At 43.3% G+C, this 12,392-nt stretch overlaps 1 pseudogene; it reads left to right on the top strand.

The window, feature by feature from the left end:
- Positions 1–12,392, top strand: part of LOC110506081 (protein arginine N-methyltransferase 3-like) — a 118,783-nt pseudogene that overhangs the window by 34,506 nt on the left and 71,885 nt on the right.

Genomic DNA, 12,392 nt, shown 5'->3' with positions numbered 1-12,392 from the left:
TTGTAGGCCTCCTTGCTCGCGCACACTTTTTTAATTCTGCCCACAAATTTTCTATAGGATTGCGGTCAGAGCTTTGTGATGGCCACTCCAATACCTTGACTTTGTTGTCCTTAAGCCATTTTGCCACAACTTTGGGAGTATGCTTGGGGTCATTGTCCATTTGGAAGACTCGTTTGCGACCAAGATTTAACTTCCTGACTGATGTCTTGAGATGTTGCTTCAATTTTTCCCCCCTCATGATGCCATTTATATTGTGAAGTGCACCAGTCCTCCTGCAGCAAAGCACCCCTACCACATGATGCTGCCTCCCCCTTTTCCCTCCAAACATCACTATGGCAATTATGGCCAAACAGTTCTATTTTTGTTTCATCAGACCAGAGGATATTTCTCAAAAGTACGATCTTTGTCCCCATGTGCAGTTGAAAACCGTAGTCTGGACTCGTAGTCCTCCAGCATCTTCACAAGGTCCTTTGCTGTTGTTCTGGGATTGATTTGCACTTTTCGCACCAAAGTACGTTCATCTCTAGGAGACAGAACACGTCTCCTTCCTGAGCTGTATGACGGCTGCGTGGTCCCGTGGTGTTTATACATGCGTACTATTGTTTGTACAGATGAACGTGGTACCTTCAGGCATTTGTAAATTGCTCCCAAGAATGAACCAGACTCGTGGAGTTCTACAATTTTATTTCTGAGGTCTTGGCTGATTACTTATGATTTTCCCGTATTGTCAAGCAAAGAGGCACTGAGTTTGAAGGTAGGCCTTTAAAATACATCCTGATACACCTCCAAATGACTCAAATGATGTCAATTAGCCTATCAGAAGCTTCTAAAGCCATGACATCATTTTCTGGAATTTCCAAGCTGTTTAAAAGCACCGTCAACTCAGTGTATGCAAACTTCTGACCCACTGGAATTGTGATACAGTGAATTATAAGTGAAATAATCTGTCTGTAAACAATTATTGGAAAAATGACTTGTGTCATGCACCATGTAGATGTCCTAACCGACTTGCCAAAACTATAGTTTGTTAACAAGAAATTTGGGGAGTGGGTGAAAAACGAGTTTAATGACTCCAACCTAAGTGTATGTAAACTTCCGACTTCAACTGTACAAGCTTTCACATTATGCCCACCTGACAGTAATTCTGTAAAGGCATAGATGCAGGGCTGAGTTCTAAACAAGTACAGTTGTGCGTTCTGCTGTTCCTCAACTGCACAACTAGGAGATCTAAAAAATAAAAAAGTTGAAGACTCATCTTTGAGTCATAAGTGAATTGAAATTACTTAGGAACTGTGCACACTTTGAAGAGGTGTTTGGCTACTTGGAAACACCAGTTAGACCTCTCACTAACCCTTGTCATTTTCTTTGTCTTAAATTGCACTTATCCCAAATTTTTCACAAATATACTTGTCATGTTACTGAATTTATCCAGATTATTTTCAGATTTTGCTGAGAAAAGTACAGTAAATGTAAAGTGCACATAAAATAAAAAGTGTAATGTTGGGATTCAGTCTTGTCAGGTGAATTGTTGTACTCATCTTTAGTCTAATAATTTTTCCATAATCTCCAAACTGTTCCCTTTTAATTGCCACCATGGTTATGCATATGGTTTCCATATTTCTCCTGTAAGAAACATTTAAATTTAGCCCTATCCAAATAGGCCAATTCCCATGAGTGTAAGGGGTTAATAGCATTAGTTAATCGCAATTAATCACAATGAATTTGCTCAAATACGGCACAAAAGAAAGATGTATTCATTTATAATGCAGTGCATTCAGTTAGAGGCTTTGATTGTAAGGGATGGGAACACAACATTTTGTTTTGATAGTATTTTCGCCATAAAAAACACAAAAGTAACTAACTGTAAACTACAGTGCCTTGCGAAAGTATTCGGCCCCCTTGAACTTTGCGACCTTTTGCCACATTTCAGGCTTCAAACATAAAGATATAAAACTGTATTTTTTTTGTGAAGAATCAACAACAAGTGGGACACAATCATGAAGTGGAACGACATTTATTGGTTATTTCAAACTTTTTTAACAAATCAAAAACTGAAAAATTGGGCGTGCAAAATGGCGTCATGGGGAGGAAAATATGTGGATTTATGTGGATTTATTGAAGCATCATCTCAAGACATCAGTCAGGAAGCTAAAGCTTGGTTGCAAATGGGTCTTCCAAATGGACAAGGACCCCAAGCATACATCCAAAGTTGTGGCAATATGGCTTAAGGACAACAAAGTCAAGGTATTGGAGTGGCCATCACAAAGCCCTGGCCTCAATCCTATAGAACATTTGTGGGAAGAACTGAAAAAGCGTGTGCGAGCAAGGAGGCCTACAAACCTGACTCAGTTACTCCAGCTCTGTCAGGATGAATGGGACAAAATTCACCAACTTATTGCGGGAAGCTTGTGGAAGCCTACCTAAAATGTTTGACCCAAGTTAAACAATATAAAGGCAATGCTACCTAATTCTAATTTAGTGTATGTAAACTTCTGATCCACTGGGAATGTGATGAAACAAATAAAAGCTGAAATAAATCATTCTCTCTACTATTATTCGGACATTTCACATTCTTAAAAGAAAGTGGTGATCCTAACTGACCAAAGACAGGGATTTTTTGTTAGCATTAAACGTCAGGAATTGAGTTCAAATGTATTTGGCTAAGGTGTATTTAAACTTCCGACTTCAACTGTAGATATTGTGTGATAGAGCAGTATGCAGTGCAATGTCGATTACATCGTCTTAGGATATATTAAGGTAGTAAGCAAATTGAAGTGGATCTAGGGTGTCAGGTAAGGTTGAGGTCAAATGATCCTTAACTAGCCTCTCAACTTGACTTGATGCTTATTTATAAAACCCTCTTAGGCCTCACACCCCCCTATCTGAGATATCTACTGAAGCCTTCATCCTTCACATACAACACCTGTTCTGCCAGTCAGATTCTGTTAAAGGTCCCCAATGCGCACACATCCCTGGGTCGCTCGTCTTTTCAGTTTGCTAAAGCTTGCAACTGGAACGTCCTGCAACGAACACTCAATCACTTCATTCAAAGACTCAATCATAGACACTCTTACTGACAGTTGTGGCTGCTTTATGTGATTATTGTTGTCTCTACCTTCTTGCCCTTTGTGCTGTTAACTGTGCCCAATAATGTTTGTACCATGTTTTGTGCTGCTACCATGTTGTGTTGATACCATGTTGTTGTCATGTTGTGTAGCTTCCATGCTATGTTGTTGTCTTAGGTATCTCTTTATTTAGTGTTGTCTCTCTTGTCGTGATGTGTGTTTTGTCCTATATTTATACTTTTTTATTTTTAATCCCAGACCCCATCCCTGCAGGAGGCCTTTTGCCTTTTGGTAGGCCGTCATTGTAAATAAGAATTTGTTCTTAAGTGACTTGCCTATTTAAATAAAGGTTAAGTAAAACAAAATGTTGTTTAAATTATGACGACAGAAGTGACTGCTATAATCATTTAGTTCAGTTACCTGTGCCTTCTTGGGTCCAGGAACAATGATGGACATCTTGAAGCAAGTGGGTACAGCAGACTGGGATATGTCCGTAAACACTCCAGCCAGCTGGTCTGCGCATGCTCTGAGGACTCGGATAGGGATGCCGGCATCCCTGCGAGGGTTAACACTTTTAAATGTCTTACTCACTTTGGCCACAGGGAACGAGAGCCCACAGTCCTTGGGAGCGGGCCACGTCGGTGGCACTGTGTTATCTTCAAAGTGGGCGAAGAAGGGGTTTAGCTTTTCTGGGAGCAAGACGTCGGTGTCCATGACGTGGCTGGTTTATTCTTTGTAATCCGTGATTGTCTGTAGACCCTGCCACATACATCTCGTGTCTGAGTGGTTGAATTGTGACTCCACTTTGACTCTATACTGATGTTTTGCCTGTTTGATTGTTTTACGGATGGAATAACTACACTGTTTGTATTCAACCATATTGGGGGTGTGTGAGGGGAATACTACCGAACAATTTACAATGACTACTGAACAATTTACAATGACTCGTCGTGGAGCACTCCACGTCCCGTGCTACTCAGAAGCCCCTGTGTTGAGGGGAAGGTCTGACCCTGGCGTGGCCCTGTGTTCTGCTCCACTAAATAGCACAGTAGCCCGGGTATTATTCCATTATTGCATCTGGTTTGATGGGCACTGCTGACAAATGGCATTTTCTCCGAGCCAGCATGCAACCCTTCCTATAGGCCTAACTCCTTCTCTTTTGGCTCGGTTCCATCTCAACCCCTAGCTCCTTTACTGTTTCCCGTTCCTGTTTAAAAATATATATATTTTTCTGTAAATAATATGGGGATAGCTCACCCTTGCCCTCCATAAGGCCATGTTGCTTTCATCCAGATATTCAAACAGTAAAGAGGTGGATAGGCAAAAGCAATATGGCCTCTGAGAGGGCCTTTCAGATCTGTGCATACCAAATGTGTAGTAGTTCAGGAAAAGGGCTAGGGCCAGAACCTCTTTGAGAAAAGGAGTAGAGAGGTGCAGAGAAAGGGAGGGAGAGAGCGAGCGAGCGAGATGGCTTTGGTCTGCTGCATAATAATTCAAAGAGATTATTATTCAAATGAAGACAACCTTTCAGCAGAAAGAGGGGAGAAGATAAGAAAGGGAGGGAGACAAACAAGAAGCCAGCTCTAATTTACAACTCACTCCAACTGCAATTGCCACCATCTCATGGCCCATGCATGAACTTAAAAGATGATGGTGATTCTCTCGTAATTCAAAGTAGTGTTAGGGTCTACATTCGTCTCCCCGGCCCAACAGTAACCCAATCTTTTCCACTCCAGAACCAAAGTCCCTATCTACTGACTGGCTGACTGTTTTAGTCCTGGTCTGTCCTTTTCTCAGGACCAGGTTGTTGTTAAAACTCTCTTGCAATGTACCCCGACCTCGTAATTTAGAGCCCAATTTCAAGGGACACTGCCTCACCTAAAGGAGAGGGAGGGGAAGGGAGAGAGACGGAGAGGAAGAGAAACGTTTGGAAGGAGTGTTACGCCTCCCTTTTTTCCCCATGATGCGTTGGGACTATCCCTTCAAGTCTGACAGCGTGACTGAATCCGACCCCTTTATGCCCGTCTCATATACACACACACACGCTGTTAATTAGCCAAACACAGAAACACAGGAGCCATCTCCACATCGCTGCACAGGGGGTTTGTGAGGGGGATACTACTGATACCAGCACATCTCTTATCTGAACTACACTGAACAAAATAAATGAAACATGCAACAATTTAAAACATTTTACTGAGTTACAGTTTAAATAAGGAAATCAGTCAATTGAAAGAAAATAATTAGACCCTAGTCTTATGTTGGTGACAGATACTTACAAAAAGTAGGAGGTGTGATCACCATTTGCCTCATGCAGCGCAACACATCTCCGTCGCATAGAGTTGATCAGGCTGTTGATTGTGGCCTGTGGAATGTTGTCCCACTCCTCCTCAATGGCAGTGCAAAGTTGCTGGATATTGGCAGGAATTGGAACACGATTTCGTACAGGTCAACCAAGACCATTCCAAACATGCTCAATGGGTGATATGTCTGGTGACTATGCAGGCCATGGAAGAACTGGGACATTTTCAGCTTCCAGCAATTGTGTACAGATCCTTGCGACATGGGGCCGTGCATTATCATGCTGAAACCTGAGGTTGTGGTGGCAGATGAATGGCACAACCATTGGCCTCAAGATAACGCTGTCTGCCCGGTACAATTGAAACTGGGATTAATCCACGAAGAGCACACTTCCACAGCGTGCCAGTGACCATCGAAGGTGAGCATTTGCCCACTAAAGTTGGTTACGACGCCGAACTACAGTCAGGTCAAGACCCTGGTAAGGACGACGAGCACGCAGATGAGCTTCCCTGTTCTTCAGCTAGCAAGCATCACCCTTTTTCCTCCAAACACAACGATGGTCATTATGGCAAAACAGTTCTATTTCTGTTACATCAGACCAGAGGACATTTCTCCAAAAAGTTTGCAGATGACACAACAGTAGTAGGCCTGATTACCAACAATGACGAGACAGCCTACAGGGAGGAGGTGAATCAAATCTAATCAAATCAAGTTTTATTTGTCACATACACATGGTTAGCAGATGTTAATGCGAGTGTAGCGAAATGCTTGTGCTTCTAGTTCCGACAATGCAGTAATAACCAACGAGTAATCTAACCTAACAATTCCACAACTACTACCTCATACACACAAGTGTAAAGGTATAAAGAGTATGTACATAAAGATATATGAATGAGTGATGGTACAGAACGGCATAGGCAAGATGTAGTAGATGGTATAGAGTACAGTATATACATATGAGATGAGTAATGTAGGGTATGTAAACATTATATTAAGTGGCATTTTTTAAAGCCCTAGCGGAGAGGTGCCAGGATAATAACCTCTCCCTTAATGTCAACGAAACAAAGGAGCTGATTGTGTACTTCAGGAAACAGCAGAGGGAGCACGCACCCGATCCTCATCGATGGAACCACAATGGAGAAGGTGAAACGCTTCACGTTCCTCGGGCAAACACATCACTGACAATCGGAAATATTCCGTCCACACAGAGTGTGGTGAAGAAGGCGCAACAGCGCCTATCGCCCCATGATGAATGAAGAGTACCACGGGGCAATATTAATTTAGTTCAGTTACCTTTGCCTTCTTGGGTACAGGAACAATGGTGGCCATCGTGAAGCATGTGGGGACAGCAGACTGGGATAAACCCCAATAGCTTTATAGTCTCTTTCTTATTATGAGGGTTTTGAAATATGAGGTGTTTAAATCCCATTTGACATCCTGCCTTTTTAGCTTGGCCTTTAATCAATTATGTGTTTTGTGTTCTTTGATTCTGTGTTAGCTTAAAAATATATATATTGTTTTAAGTGTGTTGCTATTTTAAATGCACTTCAAATAAAGTTTGTGTTGAAGTTTGATATTCGATATTGGATCTTTAATTGATGAAATGAAGAGTCGTATGAATATAGACTCCATTAACTTTATAGTCAGTCTATCATTCTTATTAAGATGTTTTAAAATGTATGAACTACTGGTTATAGGCTTACTAAATACATTTCTGAGCTCTGTTTTTATCATGACCGGTGAGCCAACTCCAGCAATACCATTACCTGTCCTTCCTAGTACCATCCAACTCGACTGGCAGCAGAATAGAAGCCATCGGATGGTGTCAAGACTTTAGTATTTGAAACTTTGTATTTTTTTGGTCTGCATACTGCAATTCACCTTTTAGCTGCGAATGTGTACAAGACCGCCTAACTAATAATACAACCTTCATTGAATTAATTGTACTACTTTCTAAGAAATGAATGTGAAGACTTGAATGTGATACAGTACAATCAAATCTTTATACAGATCCATTATACAGAGACAACGGAAATGTGTTAGTACTTGCCGTCACAGTACCCATCCCCACCACACAATTACCCACATTACAGTCTGGGAGCAGCACAGGGTCAACTTAGGGGCACATCGGTACAGCAACCCTCCGATGCATGTCTCCCTGACCATTTTATTTTACTGATCTGTCCTCACTCTCTCTTCCAGGGTTACTTTCTACTGTTTGAGTCCATGCTCTACGCCAGAGACCTCTACCTGGCCGAAGGGGGCTCAGGTGAGACACACACACACACACTTTACCTTACTGAATTTATTGACCCTAAACCCTCATAAAATGAATAATACACTCCTATGCAAATAGCTTATAGTCTAAATGCCTGTATAAATATCATATCCCCCCCACCACAAAATAAATAAACAAACATAAAAAAATACTTGTTAATAGGCTAGATCAGGTTCTTTACCATCTCTCTTTTGCCCTACCTATTGTGGTTGATAATATTGTGGGTGGAGCTTAAAATGGCATTAGATGTTGCATGACCGTCATGTGACCACAACACCTGAGCAGAGCTATCAGGCAGCTTTTTTTCTGGTATGGACACACATGGACATGTATGCAAACACACAGGAATGGATACGCACACACACTTCAGTACTGGTCCACCGAATGCCCCCTGTAGGAAGTGTAGTGGAAGGCAGTAGCCATCCAAAGCCAGTTCAGTGTGGTTTTATATGTACATTTACAACATTTTATTGTGCGTGCCTGTCTTTGGAGCCTTATCTCCGGCCGTGCATGCCGTTTTGCATTTTACTGTGTATCGATTTAAATTCGAAAAGGGGTGAAAGCAACCGGAGTTTTAAATTACAGGAGAAATCACTTGTGGGAGACTTGACTGCCTTAGTTTTTACTGAAGCGCAAAGCCACTGCAGTTGATGCATTGCAAAGGTCTGTTCTCTTATTTATGGCTTTGTTTGATGTGCGTATGTGTAAGCACACTACAGCACAGACGATAAATCGAAAATTAGACACCAACATTGTCTTCATCTTACCGAAGCAGCTTTTCTTACGTCACATCATTGTTTCCCCCCTCTCGATTTGCGTACTGATTGAGCAATGCTGGAAGTGATCTCTTGTGGAAAGAAACACATAACAACTGGTTTTGTATCTTAGCGTCTGTCAATAGTCGTCGCATCCCAGTCTACCGAAGAACTTTGTTCCGGTGCGCAGATTTTTCGTCACATGACCGTTTGGACAGATCACGCTTAAAAAGTTAAAAATACATAATATCATTCTAGATCCTATTTTAACAGGGTGCACATCAAAATGTATATCATGCATTCTCCGGACGTTAGATGAAATAGCAAACATATTTTTTTAACCATCCCATCTCCGTTGTCTTACTTCTCAAAGGCACAGGGAAAAGTTGGTCAAGAACCCTGCCACTAATGGAAATGAACTGTGCATTAAAAGTGAAACAAATCGTTGCAAAATGGGTCAGTTTATTGAGATACAACTTTTTGTCCATATCGCCCAGCTCTAGTGCGTACACATATTAACAGATGGTACACAGTACAGTATTTCACTGCTTTTCTGACTGTGTGGTTTTGTACCGTTTACCGTGTGTGTGTAGCCCATGCCGGCATGTACAATGCACTGGTGTGTGAGAGAGCATATGGACATTCAGGGTCAGCTCCTGTCTGTCACTGGCCAAGCTTAATGATTTGTGACAAACAGGGCCTCACAGGAGTAGTTCCGAGAGTAGTTCCGAGATGCTGCCTTTTGCTGCAGAATGCTCACACACCTGGAGAGGGGAGGGGGAGGGGGAGGTAGAAAGAGAAAAAGGTGGGGAGAAGAGGGTGCAAACTAGAGGGAGAGAAGGAAAGAGCAATTAAGATGGGAAAATGTGAGGGCAGAGAGCGGGATGGATAGAGAAAACGAGATGAAGAGGAAAGAGGGGGCAGAGCCAGATGAGGGGAGCAGAGGGCACGGAGAGAAAGAATGAAGGATAAAGAGTATAGGTAAGATACTGAATCCCCACCTCTGATTTCTCTTGGTTGGAAGCCATTATTTGTCAAGCATTCTCTCATAACTCTTTTTGGGGTTTCTTAATTTCACTGATGGGCATGTGCGTGTGTGTGCATTCATGTGTGTTATTTCTCCATCTCCTGGGTTGCAGTAGTGTGTGTGTTTCAGAAGTTCCCTCATTCTACCCAGCACATTAACCTCTTCATCCCTAAATTTCCCCATTCCCCATTTCCCCATTCACCAGAGTAGTCAAGGGATAAGGGATCTTTTTTTGTCCGTCCACCCCCTCCTCCTCCCTTCATGGCCGACCAGGAGGGGGGGGGGGTTGACAAACGGGCTGTGAGCAGCGAGTCGAGAAGGACACAGATGTCAAAGCCATGAATCTGGGGATACCTGTGTACACCCCCCCCCCCCTGACTCGTTCTCTCTTTCTCTCTCTCTCCATCTACAGTACAGCACCCCTCCTCCTGCCTCTTGATTTTTTTCCTATTCATCTCTACTTCTCTCACCCCCTCCTTTCTCTCCCACCCCTCTTTCTCTTTTTCTCTCCCCCTTTCTTTGACAGGCCTGTTTCATTCCTGCCCAGTCAGCATCCCCCTCCTCTCACCTAGCCCTCATAATTACTCACTTGCTCCAGTAGTCAGGGAAAAATGAAGTGACAAATCTGTCATCGTGGGTGGTGGTGTGCGTGGCTCTTCAGCCACGGTGACACCTGCCAATCAGAGGAGCCCGTGAGACGACCATCACATAGCTGTCACCATCCATTGAGTCTTCCTGTTTCTTACACAATACGACTGATGTGATCACAGCAGACCTAGCCTACTAGTAAGTCTAGCTAATGTTAGCGAACAAACTAAATGAATATACAATTACACTTATACTTGTTTAATTTGCGGAAATCCATCACCTCTGTTCCCATAGCAACATTCGAAAATGAGGTGGATAGCTTGTATTCTTGACCATCAAATCACATTTTATTGATCACATACACATGGTTAGCAGATGTTATTGCGAGTGTAGCGAAATGCTTGTGCTTCGTGTTCCGACAGTGCAGCAATATCTAACAAGTAATCTAACAATTCCACAACAACAACATAATACATACAAATCTAAGTAAAGGGATGGAATAAGAATGTGTACATATGGATGAGCAATGACTGAGTGGCATAGGTAAGATGCAATAGATGGTATAAAATACATTATAGACATATGGGATGAGTAATGCAAGATATGTGAGCATCATTATTATAGTGGCATTAATAAAGTGACTAGTGATCCGTTTGTTAGAGTGGCCAATGATTTCAAGTCTGTATGTAGGTAGCAGCCTCTGTGTTAGTGATGGCTGTTTAACAGTCTGATGGCCTTGAGATGGAAGCTGTTTTTCAGTCTCTCGGTCCCAGCCTTGATGCATCTGTACTGATCTCGCCTTCTGGATGGCAGCGGGGTGAACAGGCAGTGGCTCGGGTGGTTGTTGTCCTTTATGATCTTTTTGGCCTTCCTGTGACATCGGGTGCTGTAGGTGTCCTGGAGGGCAGGTAGTTTGCCCCAGGTGATGCTTTGTGCAGACCGTACCACCCTCTGGAGAGCCCTGCGGTTGTGGGTGTTGCAGTTGCCGTACCAGGCAGTGATACAGCCCGACAGGATGCTCTCAATTTTGCAGCTGTAAAAGTTTGTGAGAGTTTTAGGTAACAAGACACATTTCTTCAGCCTCCTGAGGTTGAAGAGGCGCTGCTGCTGTTGCGCCTTCTGCACCACGCTGTCTGTGTGGGTGAACCATTTCAGTTTGTCCATGATGTGTACGTCGAGGAACTTACATTGACTGCTGTCCCGTCGATGTGGATAGGGGGGCACTCCCTCTGCTGTTTCCTGATGTCCACGATCATCTCCTTTGTTTTGTAGACTTTGAGTGAAAAGTTGTTTTCCTGACACCACACTCCGAGTGCCCTCATCTCCTCCCTATAGGCTGTCTTGTCATTGTTGGTGATCAAGCCTACTACTGTTGTGTCGTCTGCAAACTTGATCATCGAGTTGGACGTGTTCATGGCCACACAGTTATGAGGGGGCTGAGCACGCACCCTTGTGGGGCCCCAGTGTTGAGGATCAGCGAAGTTGAGATTATGTTTCCTTGCATCACCACCTGGGGGCGGCCCGTCTGGAAGTCCAGGACCCAATTGCACAGGGCGGAGTTGAGCACCAGGGCCTCAAGCTTAATGATGAGCTTGGAGGGAACTATGGTGTTAAATGCTGAGCTGTAGTCAATGAACAGCATTTTTACATAGATACAGTGCATTGCGAAAGTATTCGGCCCCCTTGAACTTTGCGACCTTTTGCCACATTTCAGGCTTCAAACATAAAGATATAAAACTGTATTTTTTTGTGAAGAATCAACAACAAGTGGGACACAATCATGAAGTGGAACGACATTTATTGGATATTTCAAACTTTTTTAACAAATCAAAAACTGAAAAATTGGGCGTGCAAAATTATATTGCTTGCGGATAGAATCAAATCTTTTCAACCTCCTGAGGGGGAAGAGGCACTGTACTGCCGCATTCACGACTGTTTGAATGTGTGTGGACCATGTTAAGTCCTTAGTGATTTGGACACCGAGGAACTTAAAGCTCTCGACCCGCTCCACTGCAGATGTGGATGGGGTACGCTCCCCCCCACCCACCACCACCACAATGCCAGGTCACTGATTTCCTCCCTGTATGCTTTCTCATCGTCGCCAGTGATCAGGCCTACCTCTTTTGTGTCGTCAGCAAATTTGATTGTGTTGGATTCGTGTGTGGCCACGCAGTGTGTTTACAGGGAGTACAGAGGGGGACTAAGCACACACCCCTGTGGAGCCTCAGTGTTGAGGGTCAGCATGGCGTAGGTAATGTTGCCTACCCTCACCACCTGGGGTCAACCCGTCAGGATGTCCAGGATCCAGCTGCAGAGGGAGGTGTTCAGTCCCAAGCTTGGTAATGAGCTTGGAGTGGACTATTGTGTTGAACGCTGAG

This window comes from Oncorhynchus mykiss, chromosome 26, assembly GCF_057628025.1.
Source record: "Oncorhynchus mykiss isolate SJ-2025 chromosome 26, ASM5762802v1, whole genome shotgun sequence".
NCBI classification, from domain to species: domain Eukaryota; kingdom Metazoa; phylum Chordata; class Actinopteri; order Salmoniformes; family Salmonidae; genus Oncorhynchus; species Oncorhynchus mykiss.
This window is presented reverse-complemented; position numbering and strand designations above follow the sequence as displayed.